Source organism: Petaurus breviceps, unplaced genomic scaffold (genome assembly GCF_028583685.1).
Source record: "Petaurus breviceps papuanus isolate PSGF00001 unplaced genomic scaffold, PetGlider_PUasm1.0 90977, whole genome shotgun sequence".
NCBI classification, from domain to species: domain Eukaryota; kingdom Metazoa; phylum Chordata; class Mammalia; order Diprotodontia; family Petauridae; genus Petaurus; species Petaurus breviceps.
In genome coordinates, this window is record NW_027187391.1 from 59,522,201 (window position 1) to 59,540,201 (window position 18,001).

At 40.0% G+C, this 18,001-nt stretch overlaps 1 protein-coding gene across 3 annotated transcripts in view; it reads right to left on the reverse strand.

Annotated features, from left to right (window-relative positions):
• The window catches only part of KLHL32 (kelch like family member 32), a 333,784-nt gene that overhangs the window by 313,724 nt on the left and 2,059 nt on the right, over positions 1 to 18,001 (reverse strand). The window lies entirely within an intron of this gene.

The following is an 18,001-nucleotide window of genomic DNA, read 5'->3' on the forward strand; positions in this document are numbered from 1 at the left end:
AATGAAATTGGAAATCAGTGGACTTCCTGACCTTTACAACCATCCCGTTGCAATGTACACAAAAATGAGAGATGAAGAATTGATGCTTAGTGAAGTGAGCAGAACCAGGAGAACATTATATACAGTAATGGCAACACTGTCCGATGACCAACTTCTGATAGACTCTTCTCAGCAATACAATGATCTAAGATAATTCCAAAAGACTCATGATGAACAATACTATCCAAATCCAGAAAAAGAGCTATGGAGCCTGGATGCAGAGTAAAGCATACTGTTTCCTTATCTTTTTCTTTCTCATGGGTTTTCCCTTTTGTTCTGATTCTTCTTTCACAACATGACTAGTGTGGAAATATGTTTAATATGATTGTACATGGATAGCCTATATCAGATTGCATGACGTCTTGGGAAGCAAGGAGGGCAGAGAGGGGGAAAATTTAGAACTCAAAATCTTATAAAAGTGAATGTTGTGGGGTGGCCAGGTAGCACAGCGAGTAAGAGCACCAGCTCCAGTGTCGGGATGACCTGGGGATCGAATCCAGGCTCCGACACTTAGCACCCACCCAGAAACACCTGGCTGTGTAACCTTGAGCAAGTTACTTAACCCCGATTGCTCATTAAAAAAAAAAAGTGAATGTTGAAAACTAAAAATTAATTAATTGATTGAAAAATTTAGAGATGAAGATATAATTGTACTTGACAAAATTTGTTGGGTTGAACAAAAAATAGGAAGTTTACTCTTTGCATGATAATTTTAACTATATCAAAACAATCAGAATATAGACTCAGAAATATCCATTTTTCAATAGCTGTGGCTAAGGGGATCAGGCTATCTGCCAATCAGTCAACCAGCAGAATGTTACTTTTAAGTTCCATTTTCATTCTAATCAGAATTCACTGACCCCAGATAGTTTCACTAATCTTCATAGTTTTCTAACTATGAAGGAGATTGAAGGACTGGAGACTCAAAAGATTTTTAAATACTAGGCTTTTGTCTCCACTGACACTGTAGCCTTCTACATCCCAACTTGTGTATCTTTTAACATGTTCAAGGCAAGGCTTCAAATCTGTCATGGCACTTGGTATCTGGAACAGTTCTTTTTTTTTTTTGGAAGGAGGAAGGCAAGGCAATTGGGGTTAAGTGACTTGGCCAAGGTCATACAGCTAGCAAGTGTGATCAAGTGTCTGAGGCAGGGCCGATGCTCTCTCTATTCACTGTGCCACCTAGCTGCCCCCAACAGTTCTTCTCAACCTTATTATATGACCGAATCTACTGTATTAAATTAAAACATCTACTAGAATAATGTATATCATTACTGCTTATATGCTCTTCTCAAGAACAGATACAAAATGAAATCTCAAAATTAATGACCATAGATTGTATTTAAAAGGAGAACATGGAAGCAATAAAATCTCAGTTGTATTGTAAAACTTAAGTATTAATGTTTGCAGGGTAAAAGGGTCAGAAAAACAGAGCAGGTTAAAGAATCTGTATCAGTCTGGGGCAGCTAAGAGGCACAGTGAATAGAGCACCAGCCCTGGATTCAACAGGACCTGAGTTCAAATCTGGCTTCAGACACTTGATCACACTTACTGTGTGACCTTGGGCAAGTCACTTAACCCCAACTGCCTTGCATTCCCCCCTCCAAAAAACATTTGTTATCAATTAATACAGGGTAAATACTGGGATCAGAACAAAAATGGCTGTTGTTCTTTCATCCTGAGTGAGATAGGGAAAACTAGAGAGAGACAGAGAATGTGTGCATCACACACACACACACACACACACACATATATGTACATACATATTCTCTCCATGAAAGAAGAACATATTTTAACAGAGAACAGACTAGGTAGATCACCACCCTACCCCCTACAGTCCCTCATTCTATGGGCAGGGTAGTGACTGTACACACAGAAAAATGTACACTCCATTTCAATAGTTCTAGCCCACTCAGTGCTCAACTTAGAGTTTTATACAAAGAGATGATGTGAAACTAATAGGAGACTGCCCTATGAACAGTGAGGCATGGCAGTGGAATAATTTGGACCACTAAAAGCAGAGTATTTTCTGAGTTGCCTAATAAGGGATAAGGAATGAGAAGCAGGAACCCAGGAAACTTAATTCTAATTGTACCAGTCTGGGAAGCTTGATCTCAGGATCAGTTAAGCAGGAGACTTTCATGTATCCTGTGAGCTGGGGCTACAACTAGACCATTCAAATCAGTTTTGACCAGCTCACAATATTTTTAAGTTTCACAGTCTAAAGTCTTTAACCTCCCTGGACTGGAAGGCTCAATTATTCTTCCTTGAATGCAGGGAAGACATATAAATATGAAAAGCCAAAAAATATATGGGGGATCCATGAGGCTCAGGAAGAAAAAGGAAAAGGTTTTAGCAGGTTAGAGAGTGTGTTTTGTATTTGATAATGGGACCTTTAAAATGAAAATGGGGCGGGAAAGACAATCTATATGTATCTGCCAAGTCAATATAGAAGAAAATAATCTATTCTCTGTGTTTTAGGTCAAAATCTGTGAGAGACAATTTTTAATATATGAACTCTTCTGTTTGGAAAGAGGCTAAGATAGGCAGAGATCCCCCTGATAATTAGATTGTTCTCTGATTCTAACAACTTCCAGCTTATATTTCACCACAATTGTGAAACAAAAGATGAAACTACAGCAAATTAAAACAGAGACACATAGTTTAAGATTAGAGTTTGTGATTTGCAAAAACAGAATGATGATGTTAATACCAACAAACCACTGGAGGAAATGTCTTCCTAAAGCCAACTACTCCCTCTTTAATGACTCTCTCTTAAGCATACATATATAGAGATAGAATTTAAAATTTCATCAGCATAAGGAACTTCCTCTACCAGTGTCTATTGGCACCTTCTTTGTAATTTATAACATTAGAGAGTTGGTTAGGGGTGGCTGAGTGGCACAGTGAATAGAGTGCCGGCCCTGGAGTCAGGAGGATCTGAGTTCAAATCCCACCTCAGTCACTTAACACTTACTACCTGTGTGAATTTGTACAAGTCACTTAACACCAATTGCCCTGCCCTCCCCCCTCCAAAAGGAAAAAAAGAGAGAGAGAGATAAAGTTGGTTAGAACACTGAAAAAAAATTCAATGACTTGTCTAGTGTCAAACAGCCTGTGTGTGTTTATACGTAAGACTATATTTTTTAACATAGATGAGAAAGTAGGCTGTCAGTTCAGTAATTTCTGATGTATTTTGGACCAACTCTTTTTCCAGGGGAAGGGAAATAATATCATCCATAATCTATTTTATTCACTAGTTCTTAAGTCAAATTTTTGCCACCCAAGTTCATGACCCCCTGAAACCTGTTAATAGGCCTCCAGGCTAAGAAACTTGACCTTAATAAATTATCTTTGTGAATTGTTGTGGACCTTTTCTAAACTTATCTAGGATCATCCTTGGATCATAGATGTCCCCAGGTTGGTACTTGGAGCTTTTCCCTCTTGGTGAGACTTGCCAGAGCTTGTACTACATTGGCATAAGCAAGGCAGTCACCACATCCCAGGGATGTATTAGACTAGGACATTAGAAGAGGACTTAGTAAATATAACCAATAATTTAAAATATTGTATATTTTGGCTTTGTATTATGACCAAGGGAAAGAAACAAATATATACAGAGACAGATAGACAGACAGGCATATAAAAAGAAAGAAAGGAAAAGTGGGGAAAGAAAACAAGATGGGTTTAGAAGGTTTCTGACTTTATTAGTTCTTGTCAAACTTTGCAGTTCCTTTGTCTGGCATATTCAGGAATAAATGATCACACCTGTTATCACTACTGCTCTTAAAATGGTAATAGTTCTTTAGCAATTAATTAGTTAATATTTACAGTTCTTCAGTAATGACATCAGTACTTGACAGAGGAAGAAATTATTAGTCTGTCGGTCAGTATTTATCAAGCACTCCCTGAATGCCAGGACCTGTGTGCTAAGTGCTGAGGATACAACGAAAAGCTAACACGTGGTCCCCGACCTCAGAGCTCACATGATTTTTTGTGAGGCAATCGGGGTTAAGTGACTTGCCCAGGGTTACACAGCTAGTGTCTGAAGCTAGAATTTGAACTCATATCCTCTTGACTCCAGGCTCAGTACTCTATCCAACTGTGCCACCTAGCTGCCCCAAGAAGCTCATATTCTAACACAGGCTATAATTCTTTGGTAAAAACATTTGTATTTGGTAAGAACCCAAAGAAAGAAGGCTCAGATTCTGACTAGAGATTTTTCCATCTAAGTCACAGGCGACAGGGATCCATTACAGGTTCCTGATCAACCAAATGGCCTCTTTGGGTCTCAGTTTCTGCATATTTAAAATTAGAGCAGGGATGGCCTGTTTTATTGGTAGAGGGTTGCTCTTGAATTCAGGAAGACCTGTTTTCCAATTCTGCCTCTGATACACACTTGCTCGGTGTCTGTTCAGCTTTATTACTATATGTTGGTATGGAGTAGGGGGAGTTTCCACACCAAGAATTCATCATGTGGAAATCATAGGTCTGAACCCCTGCCCTCCCCCAAAATTAAAAGATTTAACTAGATCTTTGAGATCCCTTCCGGCTCTAAGTTGCTATGTTATTCTTGAGTAAGGGGCTAATATGATAGAAGCAGGGTTTTAAGAACAATCAGGCAGTAGAATGACAGATAAATTAGAGAAAAGATCAAGGAAGGAAAAGGAAGCTAGTTTGAATCTGTTGTAGTTATTCAGGCACAAAGTAAAAAATTCTGGGATCAGAGTGGTGGCAAAGAAGATGGCAAGTGAAGAAATTACTCCAAGGCCAATGTGAAGAAAGGATCCAGCTTCCTCCCTTCATTTTTCATTTCAGAAATGAAAGTACAGAAAAATGTCAAGTTGGCATCCCTGCTGTTATGCCAAATAAATGCAGGAGCCCATTAATTTTCCCTTAATATAAAATAATTTTGGCTTCATTGATTGAGTGTGCAAAATGCTGGCTTTCCTAATGTTAAAAAAAAAAAAAATTAGGCTCCACAGAGGAAAATGTAAGATAACAAAACAAAACTGATTTTCAATTTTAGAATGAACTCAGAATTTAAATGGGGGATTTACAAACTTCAAAGCCTACAATGAAAATATGAATGGAAATAATTATAAGCAACTTCAAATGTCTTTTCAGCAGCTTGTAAAAGCATTAGGAGAATCCAAATGAAGGATAGTTAACAGGATTAAACCAGATATTGCACCACAACAGGGGATTGTTGGAGAACATACACAGACCAGGCCCACTATAACTTTCAGTAAGTAGGCATATGGGTCCCTTTCTAAATATTGTCTTTTGTTAAATCATGTTTTATGAAAGAGGGTCAGGGCCACAAGGGACAGCTGGTAAATGTGCTCAGTCGCTTCTGTGCCATCGCTTTGTTGCCACAGCGGCAATGCAATGAAATCTTGAATCTCATTTCCAAGGAGAATCAGTTCCCAGGTCAACTACAGCTGTGCTCTTGTGTTGATTATGGGAGATAATCTCTATCTATCCACTCTATCTGAGTTCCTCTGAAGTTTCTGCTTTCAAGAATTCTTACAGCAAATGCTTCCTTTTGTGTTATGCTGATAAATTCTGATACATGCATGAGCATATATTTGCATGAAAACATAACAAATATATGCTCTATCAGCTGTATAAATATGCATATAACCTATATGACTGATGGTTGGTAACATATATGCACAAGTCCTGTTTATCCTTTAATAGACACTGAAATCAGAGGCTGGGCAATGCTGCTTACGATGAAATAGATCTAAAACAGAGTTTCAAATACATACAATTAAAATCTGCCTTCAAATTTAAAATTGTTACTGAAAGCTTGACAGATAAATTATAAGCCCTTCCACAGTGTTAGATATCTAACTGATCTCTTCCTTTTTAATTCTACTTCAGGGAAACAAATACATGTTGGATTAAACATGCAAAACAGCATCTATGAAGAAGTTATTGATGGCAAGGAGTTTGGCATATAGGAATATGATATGGCCCTTTTCTGACATCTAAAGGACAGGACCATCTAGAGAAGCCAAAATCCAATTGGTTTGTTCATCGTTAGAGGCAACAAATAACCCTGTTTTTTCCCTTCTTCCTACATTGAAAGAGCAGGGGAGAAGCACAACTTCTTGACAGAACAATGACAAATGACCAGTGGGAATACAATTCCCCAAACCATTTTCTGAGGCTTCCTGCCACATTCCACTCAGGGGGAGAAGGCACTTCCAGCCCCCATGACCTCTTGGGACAAGGCCTAGGCTGCTCTAGGTGAGGGGATATGCTTCTCTGAATCATGTTCAGTCTAGGGAAAAGTATATTATAGCTCTAGAGGGGTCCCAGCATAAGTGAGGGACAAGGAAGCAGATCACTAGCCCACAAGCTACAGCCCACCATAAGCAAATTTGCCCCCCCCCTCAGAAGACAGAACTGCTAGTTAGTTATATTTCTGAAAACAAACAATGAATCCTTTGATATGTACTAGAAGAATTTTTCTTTTAAAAATGTGTTTTATTGATTTGTTTTCATACCAGTCATTTCTGGATATACTAATCTATTTACATCCCAGAACTGAACTATCCTTTGTAACTAACTCCTTCCAAAATAAACAAAATTAGCTAAGCAAAAATACTGATAAAATGACCATGAAAGCAAGATTTTTTACCATTGGTAAAACCCAATGTTTTTATCATTATAAGTCCTAAACTCAGCCACAAGGGTAAGATTGTCATTGACTAAGACCTTCCTCTGCCCCCATTCTAAGTTACTCAGAATTCAGTCTCCTTTTACTGATATTTTCATTTCCATTGTTGCAGCCACTGTGTATGATGTTCTTCTGGTTCTCTTCATTATTTCATGTAGATTTTTTTTCTATGTTTCCCTGAATTCCTTATATTTATCATTTATTAATGCATAATAAAACACATTAATACACCCTGGTCTGTTCAACCTACTTTATAGCTCAGTCAGTGGACAACAACATTGTTTCTGCTTCTTGCTACCACAAAAGTGCTGCTATTATTACTTTGGCATATACTGGACTTTCTGTTCTATTTCAGAACTTTTTTGGGTATATGCTTTTGGTACTGAGATCACTAATGACTGGGGTGGGAGGACTTCCCACAGGAAATAATCTTGAAGCTGAGGTTTGAAGCAACCTAAAGATTATAGGATGTAGGAAGGGTATTCTAGGCTCAGGGAACAAACTGAAAAGTCATGTGGAAATGGGGGGTGAGAGATGGAATTTTGGCTTCAAGGAAAAAACAGGCCAGTTTGTCTAGCATGAAGAATGAATGAAGATAATAAAAACTAGAAGCTTAAAAGATTGGAGCCAGATTGTGAAGGAATTTTAAATGCCAGGAATTGGAGTTTATATTGTATGCTAGAAGCAATAGAGATTTGCTAAAGATTTTTGAGGAGTAGAATGACATGGTCAAATTTGTGCTTTAGTGACAGTAATTTGGTACCTCCAAGAAAAATGAATTAGAAAGGGAAGAAACTGGAGACAGGAGGAAAAATTAGGAGTCTGTTTCAATAATCTAGGCAATAGGTGATAAGGGCCTTAACTAAGATGGGATCTGTGTGAATGGAAATTTGTCAGTGATTGGCAAAGGGAAGAAATTTGGAAGAGAGGAAAAGGGAAGAATATATTCTTTGATAGTGAAATTGAGTGACTGGTGGGAGGGAAAGGAAGATGATGAGTGGCACTCTTGATAGAAGGAGAGATATATGGAAGAAGCAGGTTTAGGAGAGATGATAAATTCTGATTTGGACATATTGAATTTAAGAAGCCAGTAGTAGTATTTCCAAGTAGAGATGCTGGACAAGAATTCAGGAGAGACATTAAGATTGGATATACAGATTAGAGAATATTCTATCTAGAGATTATAGTTGAACCCATGTTGGTGAGATAACAAAGAGGAATAGTATAGAGAGAGAAAAGAAGAGATCCCAGGACTGATCTTTAAAGGGGAGCCACTTATAAAGGTCAAAAGATGCTAACTGAGCAAAGATGTCCAAAATGGAATAGTTAGAAAGGCAGGAAGGAAACTAAACAGTACAGTGTCACAGAAGCAAAGGAAGGAGAGAGTATACAAATGGATAGCCGATAGTGCCAGAAGCTGCAGAGAGATAAAGTGGAATGCAGATTGAAAAAAAGTCACTGTATTGAGCAGTTAGGAGAGTATGGTAACCTCACAGAATGGTGGGGTTGCCAGGGACAGAGTAGAGAGTGGGAGGTAAGGAAATGAAGGCAAGGAAGCTAGACTTGGATAGTTCAAGTTGTCTGTAGATAAGAAAACCAAATAATCAGATCCCAGGACCTATCTGCCACAGAACTACACTGGATACACTTAAGCTTATTGGCCCCATATGAATTTTTGCTTTTACCATTTCTACTTATTAATATATATATTTTGTTCACTTGTTTTACCTTCAAAATTTTGGGTACTTTCAGTCCTTCAAGAAGCAAAGAGCTATAATGTCCTGTATAAATAATATCCATAATGAACCCAGTTTTCTGTTTAACATCCCCAGCAAGTTGTAGTTAGTACTATACAGAAGGGTGAGTGAAGTTCACAGTGACTGCATAGTTCCTAAGAAAGAAATCTATCTCTAGATACTTCCCAGAAAACCAAAGTCCAGACCCCACAAGGCTGCAGCTGAATCATACGGTTTTTTTCTCCTGCTCTGCCCTGAGCCATACCCCCTTTTAGTGAGGTGGTTGCCCAGAGCAACCCTCAGACAGAACAATGCCAGCAAACATCACTCTTTCAGAAGTAGTCCTCCACTGTGTAAAGTAGTACTGAGAGGCCAAGAATGCTTTTGCTCTGGCTTGTTGTCCCCTCCTTCAAGGATTATAGGAGATCTGGCTTCAACAAATTTCCTTTTAAGGGTTTGTGTTCTTAAAAACTGATAGAGGAAAAAAAGGAATAATCTGACAACTCATCCCCCTATGCTACTGGTTTAGATATGCTGTCGGTCAAACCATTTTGTGATAGAGTCCATATCTTGCAGACAAAGCTAAATACAGAAAACTTGTGGGATCCTATCTTTGGCTCTCACCACTACAGTTACAATGGTGCCCTTTTTATGCTTGATTAAGCAACATTCTTCCCCTACCCTGCACAAATAAGAGTATAAATTCTCTTGAAGTTGGCTCTAAGGACACTCAAAAGTCCCTATGTGTTCTGGAGAGGGTGCGTGGCTACATGGTGAAGGCAGATAGGGTTTGATCAATGCCAAGATGAGTATATTGGTTGCCAAAGGAACAATTCTTCGGGGCTAGGGCCAGACCAGGGACAGATTGTGAAATAGGCAAAATTTGTTTGGGACATCTTTCATCTCCTTTTTCTGGCCCTCTATCTTCCCTTTCCCTGACTTTATCTTCTCTCCCTCTTATTCCTCCATTCCCAAGGCCTCCCCAGTGCTTCACTGAGGCCAGGGAGGAAAATAATTCACTTTGAGGTGTTGGTGACATAATGTGTTAACTTTCCCATTTGCATTCCTAAACGAATCATGAGAGGAAAAGATTTAAGCAAAGAAATGAATCGATAAAGTCAAATTCTGGAGGGAACATATTCAGTATTGAGTTTTTTGTTTGTTTGTTGAGGGGGGGATTTCCTGATAGCTTCAGGTCATATCACCTACCCAAACTGTAGGTTCACCCACCTGTAAGGCTAGCCCTGTCTTGGAGGTTGGGGATGGGGGAGGGAAACCCATGAATTTTTATGTCATTTCAGAATCTATGCTTACTCACTGTCACCTCTCCCTCACAATTACTCCTGTGATGAAAGGACCTGAAAGCTGCAGTTTGTATGTAAGTAAAATTCTTACGAATTAGCAGATTTGGAGGTGGATAGTGTTGGAACAAAGCTGCCAGATTTACAGTGGGGGAGAAACTTACCAGTCAGTTGCTCTATCTCTCAGATTTGTCCCCAATGCAAGTGCCTCACTCAGACGATGCAGTAGGCAGACAAATAGAAAAGAGAGACACTTCCTGGTCTCACAGAACTCATGCTCTTATTAGGAATAACACCTGTCTTCTCCCCCTTATGAAATTGATGCAAAGGAGAGAATGCAATCATCCACAGAAGCCCAGGATCCTTATCCAGGTGATGGTAGTCTGGTTGTCCTTTGCCAGGTCTGACCATGTCTTTAATCTTATGTTCAGTTCTGGGAACTACATGTTAGAAGAGGACAACCTATATATCAAGGATGCATTAAGTTATGTCATACGAAGACTCAGGGCTGGAGTGGCCCCCAGGTCCTCAAGTATAGCCCTTTGAATCCAAACTTCACAGAAAAAATCTCTTTAATAAAAGGATTTGTTCTGTAAAACTTGAACTCAGTCAAAAAGCTTCACCCCAGGACCTAGAAAGCCACATGTGGCCTCATGACTTGACTAAGTCTTAGTGCAGGTTTAAGCTATTCAAGCTAAGCTTCACTAAGACTTTTGGAACACTCTGTATTTGAAAAACTGTCATAAAGGAGAGAGCTTTTTCATTTTGTTTTAAAAGGAGGAGCTATGAGCAATGGGAGGAAGCCACAGTGAGGCAGATTTGAACTTGATGAAAGGGAAGACATATATATATATTTTTTTGTGGTAAAGCTTTTAGTGAACTCTCATCTCTTATTAGACACACTGGGGAGAAACCCAAACCTGGGGAGTGTAATCAGTGTGGAAAGGTTTTCAGGTGCACCTCTAGTCTTGCTGTACATCAGAGTTTCCACACTGGGGAGAAAGCTAATGAATGTAACAGGGGGTTCTTGAGATGTTCAGCTATGAGCCTTGAGCCTTTGGATCTGACCCAGCTTGGGGGCAGCATCACCTGGATCCTTGGCTAAGGGGCCCCACACAGCAGGGAGAGATGCTCCAGTTTCACAGGGCTGGGTTCACACAATGAAATAAATTTTTCTCCCAATTCCCACAATGAAATAGTTTTCTCCCGATTCCTACAATGGAATAAAGTTTTCTCCCAATTCCCACAATGGAATAAAGTTCTCTCACAGGACAGAAGTTGGACTAGACTCACAAGTGAATAGAAACTTAACTAGCTCCAGAGTTGGGTCACAAGATGGAGTCAATGGGCTTCACTCAATTTCTGTGCTTAACTATTTCCTGTCCTAATCCAAAAATCATAATAAAACTCTTTTTTTTTTCTTGTTTTGACATAACGTGTATACACTGATAATAAGAAAATAATAAAATGACACAGTGCAGTGATGTGGGTGGCACTCCATGCTGCTACCTTAGAGCTGAGTCCCTGAAGCAGTGCCATCTCCCCTCCTCCTTATCGATGTCTGGCCACTGGACCCAGATGGCTCCAGAGGAGACAGTGAGGCTGGTGACTCTGGGCAGCCCTGCCTCACTTAAGTCCAATTCACATGCACTTCATGGCATCTCCTTCCTGATGTCAGAGTCCTCAACAACAAGAGAGATCGATGAGAGATCTTCTCATGCTTCTTGTATCTGAATGTCAAATTTTCTATTCAACTCTGTTTTTTCAGCAAGAATGCTTGAAAGTCCTCTATTCCACTGAATGACCATATTTTCCCCTGAAACGTGATACTCAGTTCTGCTGGGTAGGTGACTCTTGGTTTTAATCCCAGCTCCTCTGCCCTCCAGAATATCACATTCCAGGCCCTTCAATCCCTCAGTGTAGAAGCTGCCAGATCCTGGGTTATCCTGATGGTGTTTCCACAATATTCAAATTGTTTCTTCCTGGCTGCTTGTAATATTCTCTCCTTAATCTGGGAATTCCGGAACCTGACTATAATATTCCTAGGAGTTTTCTTTTTGGGATCTTTTTCAGGAGGTGCTAAAACATAAGGGCAGTTTTCTTTGAGAACTTCCTGGAGGATGATTTCTAGGTTCTTTACTTTGGTCATGGCTTTCAGGTAGTCCAATAATTTTAAAATTATCTCTGGTTATCTATCATGGTTTTTCCCATGAGATATTTCACATTGCCTTCTATTCTTTCATTTGTTTGAATCTGTTTGACAGCATCTTGATTTCTCATAAAGTCATTAGCTTCCATTTGCTCCAATCTAATTCTGAAGCAATGATTCTCCTCATTGAGCTTTTGAGATTCTTTTTCCATCTGGCAAATTTGGCTTTTCAAGGCATTCTTCTCTTCATTGCCTTTTTGAGCCTCTTTTGCCATTTGAGTCAGTCTGTTTTTTAAGGTATTATTTTCCTCAGTCAGGCTGTTGACTCTCATTTCATAATTTTCTTGCATTGTTCTCATTTCTCTTCCCAATTTTTCCTCCACTTCTCTTATCTGCTTCTTAAGGTCCTCTATGGCTTGTAACCAGCTTGTGTTTTCCTTTGAAGCTTTTTGTGCAGGAGTTCTGACTTCTCTGTTTTCCTCCTGTTCCATGCTTTACTCCTTTTTGTCCCCAAAATAGGAGTGTAATGTTGGAATCTTCTGTCTGCTTTGTTTCCTTTGCCTGGTCATGTCGCCCCTCAGTTCCTTGACCCCTTGGCTTTTAGCCACAGTAGGACTCTGCCACCAGACAGGAGCTTTCATCCCAAATCCTGGGGTTTTCTCAGCTGCTGGAGGTATTAGATGGGTGCCCTCTCTGAGGTGTTCACATGCTCTGGCAAGCTGGACACACCCTAGGACCTCCACCCTAGACCGCAATCCAGATCCAAGAAGGTTAAAGCAAGAGCAATTACCCCTCAGACTGGTGCTTGGTCCCCCTACACTCTGCAGTCCAGGAGCTGAAGCTGCCACGTGGCACTGGCTGGCTGTGGCATCTCAGCGGCTTCTTGCCCTTGGAGGGCAAAAGCCATGCACTCCCACTTACTGAGTCCCAAAGTCCAGACTGCACTGACCTCTCACTTTGTCCTTGGCATCTATGTGCTGATAAATCTGGAAATGGCCACAGCTGCTGCTGATCTGGAGTCCCTCTGGCTGGGAGGGGGAGGTGGTGGTCAGGCCCACCCTGGGGCTAAAGCCTCTTTGTGGGACTGGGCTCGGCTCCTAGAGCACACTGTTCGATTCCTGCCAGCCTGCCGGGCTGTCCTCAGCGGGAGGTTAGCTTCTCTGTGTCATTTTGTGGGTTCTGCTGCTCCAAAGTTTGTTTAGAGTCCCCTTTTTTACATGGATTGGGGAAGGTGGAAGCGGGAGCCTGGGAAGGTCATGCTTCTACTCTGCCATCTTGGCTCCGCCCCCCGAAAGGGAAGACTTCTTAACAATTAGAGTTGTCTAAAGTGAACCTCAGGAAGCAGTCTATTTCCTGTCACTGGGGTTTTTCAAATAGAGGATAGATTGTTGTTTGTCCTTCATTCTTTAAGAGGACCATGCTATCAGGAAGGTGATTCCCTGACTTGCAAGTGAATTGGATTTAAATGAGAGAGGGCTGTGCAAAGTCACCAGAGCCATCTGGGCCCAGTAGCAAGATCTATATAAGATCAGGATGATTAGAGATGGCCCCAGAAGCAGTGGGAGACTGGATAATCACTTATTGAAGGTATTGTAGAAAGAATTCCTGTTTCAGGTACAGGTTGAAATAAGCAATCTCAGGAATCCTTTCGAACTCTGAGATTGCATGATTCTGAGTAATTGTTGATAATTTTCTGAGTAAGTTCTTGATGGGGTGCTTGGGATCTATGTTTGTAAAATCAATTTGTAAACTCAGTTTGTAATACCAATTTATAACATCATTAATGATGGGGTGCTTGGGATCTATGTTTGTAACATCAATTTGTAATACCACTTTGTAACATCAGTTTGTAAAACCAGTTTGCAAAATCACACTACCCCCCTCCCCCAGTCTCAGAGCATTAACTTTTTCCCTTCTCCCCCAGGCCCTAGCTTCAGAGCAATAACTATGCCCAGCAACAACTCATGAATTTTTTATCTCAGCTTGGAACACTAACAAGCTATACCTAGCAATCCTTCACAAAAGTATCCATAAACATTCCAGCTTAGGCAACTATTATCTCCCCCTTGCCTAGTGTCTCGCTGCCCGCATGAATCCTTCAATACCCTATCTCTGGGTTAACTCCTTAGCTGATTATCCACTGAGTCTCTGTTAGCCTTGGTTCTCAGACATTAATCTTGTCAAACATGACACTGATGGGTAGCAGACTGGGCACTTCTCCATCAGCCCTTGACTTCTCAATGACTTAGTGACATTTCAAGCCTAAAACCACACCTCCAGGTAGCACCCCCCCCCATAGGCTTTTTCCCAGTGAATCATGGCTAATACGCCTGCGCAGTTACATTAAAGATGCATGTTCCTTTAAACACTGTCCCCACCTTACCTCCTCCCTAATCCCACCCTTAATCACCTAGTTAGCATAATTGGCACAGGTTCTACTATGAATGATTCTATATAAATCTTAATTCTACCCCTTTGAGGTTGCAGGTCCCCTAAGGATCCTTGCCCGCTGTAAGGCGTATAATAAACTTTTACAACTCTGACTCCAAGTTAGCCTGCACCTACTGAATTCTTTCAAGACTGAATCGAAGACTCTCTGGTCTTAGATAAGATCAGAGTTCCTGCTGAACCTATTGGGAGCCATCCCTCATCATTCTGATAATTTTACTGAATTTTACTTGATATCATAACATAAAGGTGGCCCAGCTTTGGCAGCCTTAAGAGATACTTCCAACCAAAAACTGCTAAGGAAAGTTTAAGTTTGGGGGTAGGAGAAACAACAGAACAACCAGGCTGCAGAAAGAATCCTTTCAGAAAACTCCTTTCCCTCCTCTGAGGTCAGTAAGCTTTTACTATCTGCTATCAATTGTAACTTACCATTTACTGACTTGTATTATTAGTTATTTTTGATATTCATTCATTCACCAAGCAAATATTAAGCTCCTACTATGTGTAAAGTACAACACTACATGCAGGGAATAGAAAGATCAAGAGATTATCTCTTTGAGGGCAAGTACCAGACTTGTGTAATTTTTTTGTGTGAGAAAGAGAATATGGCCTAGTACTTAGATGGCTGTCCCTACAACTAGGAAGACCTGAATTCAAGGACAGATGCTAACAAAGGCTCCACCCAAGTTACTTACCCTCTCAGTTTCCTAGGCAACTCTCTAGACAAGAAATTGCTGTGATAGTGCAGACCTTCTTGGTTAAAGAGATTTTCTTTATCCAGGGAGTTCTCTAGATCAATGAAATCATTAATTTCAATCTTTTTGTAATCCCTATAGCAAGTGTCCCTATAACAAGAATGCTTCAATCTAATGTTTAACAATCTTATACTGAAGCCTCTTTTGGGAAGCCTGGGACAGTCTCTCCTCTGGACAGCCCAGCCAGCAGGCACCAACTCCCTGACTTTCAAACACACTGGTCACAGTGTATAGCAAGAGGCAATAAAATCAACATCTGTCAATATTCCACAACAGATAAAAATCATAGTAGCCCAAAGTTCAGTGATGTTCTAGAGTGTGCATTACCTAATGACACTTACCAGCTCCTAGGGAAAGCTCAGTTCAAACAGGGAGATACCATACTCTCCTCATCCTGAGTTGGAGTAGCTGCTCTGGAAAAACAAAAGCCAGCTGCACTACCTTCCATTGGGTATGGGTGATCCTGGGGGGGGGCGGGGGGGGGAATTTCTTAACCTGGGGCTCATGGATTTCAGGGAGTCCATAACTTGAACAGGAAAAAAAAATCCATCTTTATTTTCACTAACCTTTGGTTTCCTTTGTAATCCTATGTGTTTTGTTTTATGCATTTAAAAATATATTTCTGAGAGAGGCTCTGTAGATTTCACTAGACTGCCAAAGATAGTGATGACACAGAAAAGGTTAAGAATTCTTGCCGAAGGGGTTGGAGACATTGGGGAGGGCTGTTAGCTAGCCTAGTGCCTTCAACATGGTCTCTTGAACTCTAATGCTGTAATCACCTATCCCAGCCAGACAATAAGCATTTAATAATACAGCATTGAAGCACTGTGATAAGTGCTAAGGATTCAAAGACAAAATCCACAATATCCCCTTCTATCAGCCTCTTTATCTGGTAACAATACTTCCTGACTATGCAATGCCACTCACAGCTCAAACTAGACATTTACTTGGGGATACTGGGTATCCTTGTGATCTCACCATTGATTATAGCTTTGCTTATAATGTGGTGTCAGATGAGGAAGCTTCCTCTTTGGGGGGGCTAACTTTCCAGCTTGGGATTCAACCTCTTCTTATATACACAAAGGATTATTTAGGATTAGGTGAATATTCTTCTTCTCAAGAAATAACAAAGATATCCATCACCCCACTTCAGCTCCCTTCCTTCCCCTCTTTGTACCTCAAATTTTGCCCAGGGTTACACAGATGTCATTGCTGATTACACCTAATTTAGAGGATACCCAATAGGGTGTCCTTTTCCCAAGGGTCTATTTCTCTCTCACTTCCTCAGAGTAAGGAACTCATCAGAAATATCAAAAATATAATATACATACACATATATCTATGAGGAAATGACAAACGATGACTTACATGAAAGAACTAATGTAAAAGACATCAGTGAAGCCACATAGGAAAAGAAAAAAGGGATAAGCCAGAATGAGAAATAGCTGGACAGCCTGAATACTGCCCAAGGATCCATGAAGCATTGAAAGAATCAATGTCATTGGGTGGATCCTCTTTGGAGGATTTATGGGAGGACATGGACAAGAATCATGTAAGCAAGAAGGTAAAGATGGACCATGATGTCTACAGGTAGAAATGACATCTCTGAGATCATATGATTTCAGGTAACCATTTATCAAGCACTTAACTAGTCAAAGACCGTTTTTGAGTGCTAGGGATACAAAAAACGAAAATGAAACAGCACCAGTTATCAAAAAACTTACTGCTACTGAAAACTAATGTCTACAACTTATGAATTTTGACAGGAAGCCGTAGAAATCTGTTTTAATGACTCAGCTCTTTGTTTCTATAACATTCTCTGAGAATGGGGTCAACTAGTTAAATATTCCTATTGGAGTACCTTTACTTTTAGTTTTAACTTTTATATTCTACCTATATGCAAAAAATGAGAGGAAAATATAAAATATTTCCGTGATGACTGATCCCTTGGAAGCCTCCTGAGATTTCATGAAGACATTGCCTTTCAACTCAATTTCTATGCTGCTTCTCCCACTCCCAAATGTGGCAGAATTAGAAATAAAACAAAACAAAAACCATTGGGGAAGAATTGCTACTAGAGACCTAAACAGAGAAGGTCATGATAGGGGAGATACATTTATTAAATACCTTCTATTTGATGAGGCCACACACTCAAAGGGGACTTAGATCAACAAAGATTTGTGTTAAGTACTCACTTGTCTGGATTAGAAGGCAAAATGATGGAAGAAACCTTGAACCAGTCTGCCACCTTCAGGATATTTTCCCAAATAACCCAAACAGAATAATTCTGGACCCCATAGGTAGTGAATACTAATATGGAACAATGACAACCTAATGGATTATAGAAATTCACATTTTGGTAGCACTTTTGTTATTATTAGGAATTCATAATTATTTAACAATATAATTGAACACTTTTAATTCAGAGTCCCAAAGTGGTGGAGGAAAGCAAATTAAAGCTATTAGGCAGGAAAAAAAAAACACAAAAATAAACACTACCATTTCTCCCCTAGACATAACTGACTTCACCCCACACACAGGAGCTAATCAAATATAGATATTGTTCCAGTGGGAAAAGTCATCTACAACTTTTAAAAATGTTGCTTGTTCCATAATATGCCCCTTCTTTATCATACTGATTTTGGGGGGGCACTTCTTAAGCTTACAAATCTCTTAGCAGCTCTTTCATTCAAATAGGAGCTTCGTAATGAGACATTAGGAAATTTATCAAAAAAGCATTAAGTGCCTACTGTGTGAAGAACACTGCCAGATTAAAAATAGTGGGGGTTTCTACCTTCAAGGAATGAGACACTAACACAGTCATGACACATAGTATTACATAATATGTATATTAGAGGGATAAAATAAAGTGATAGCAAAAT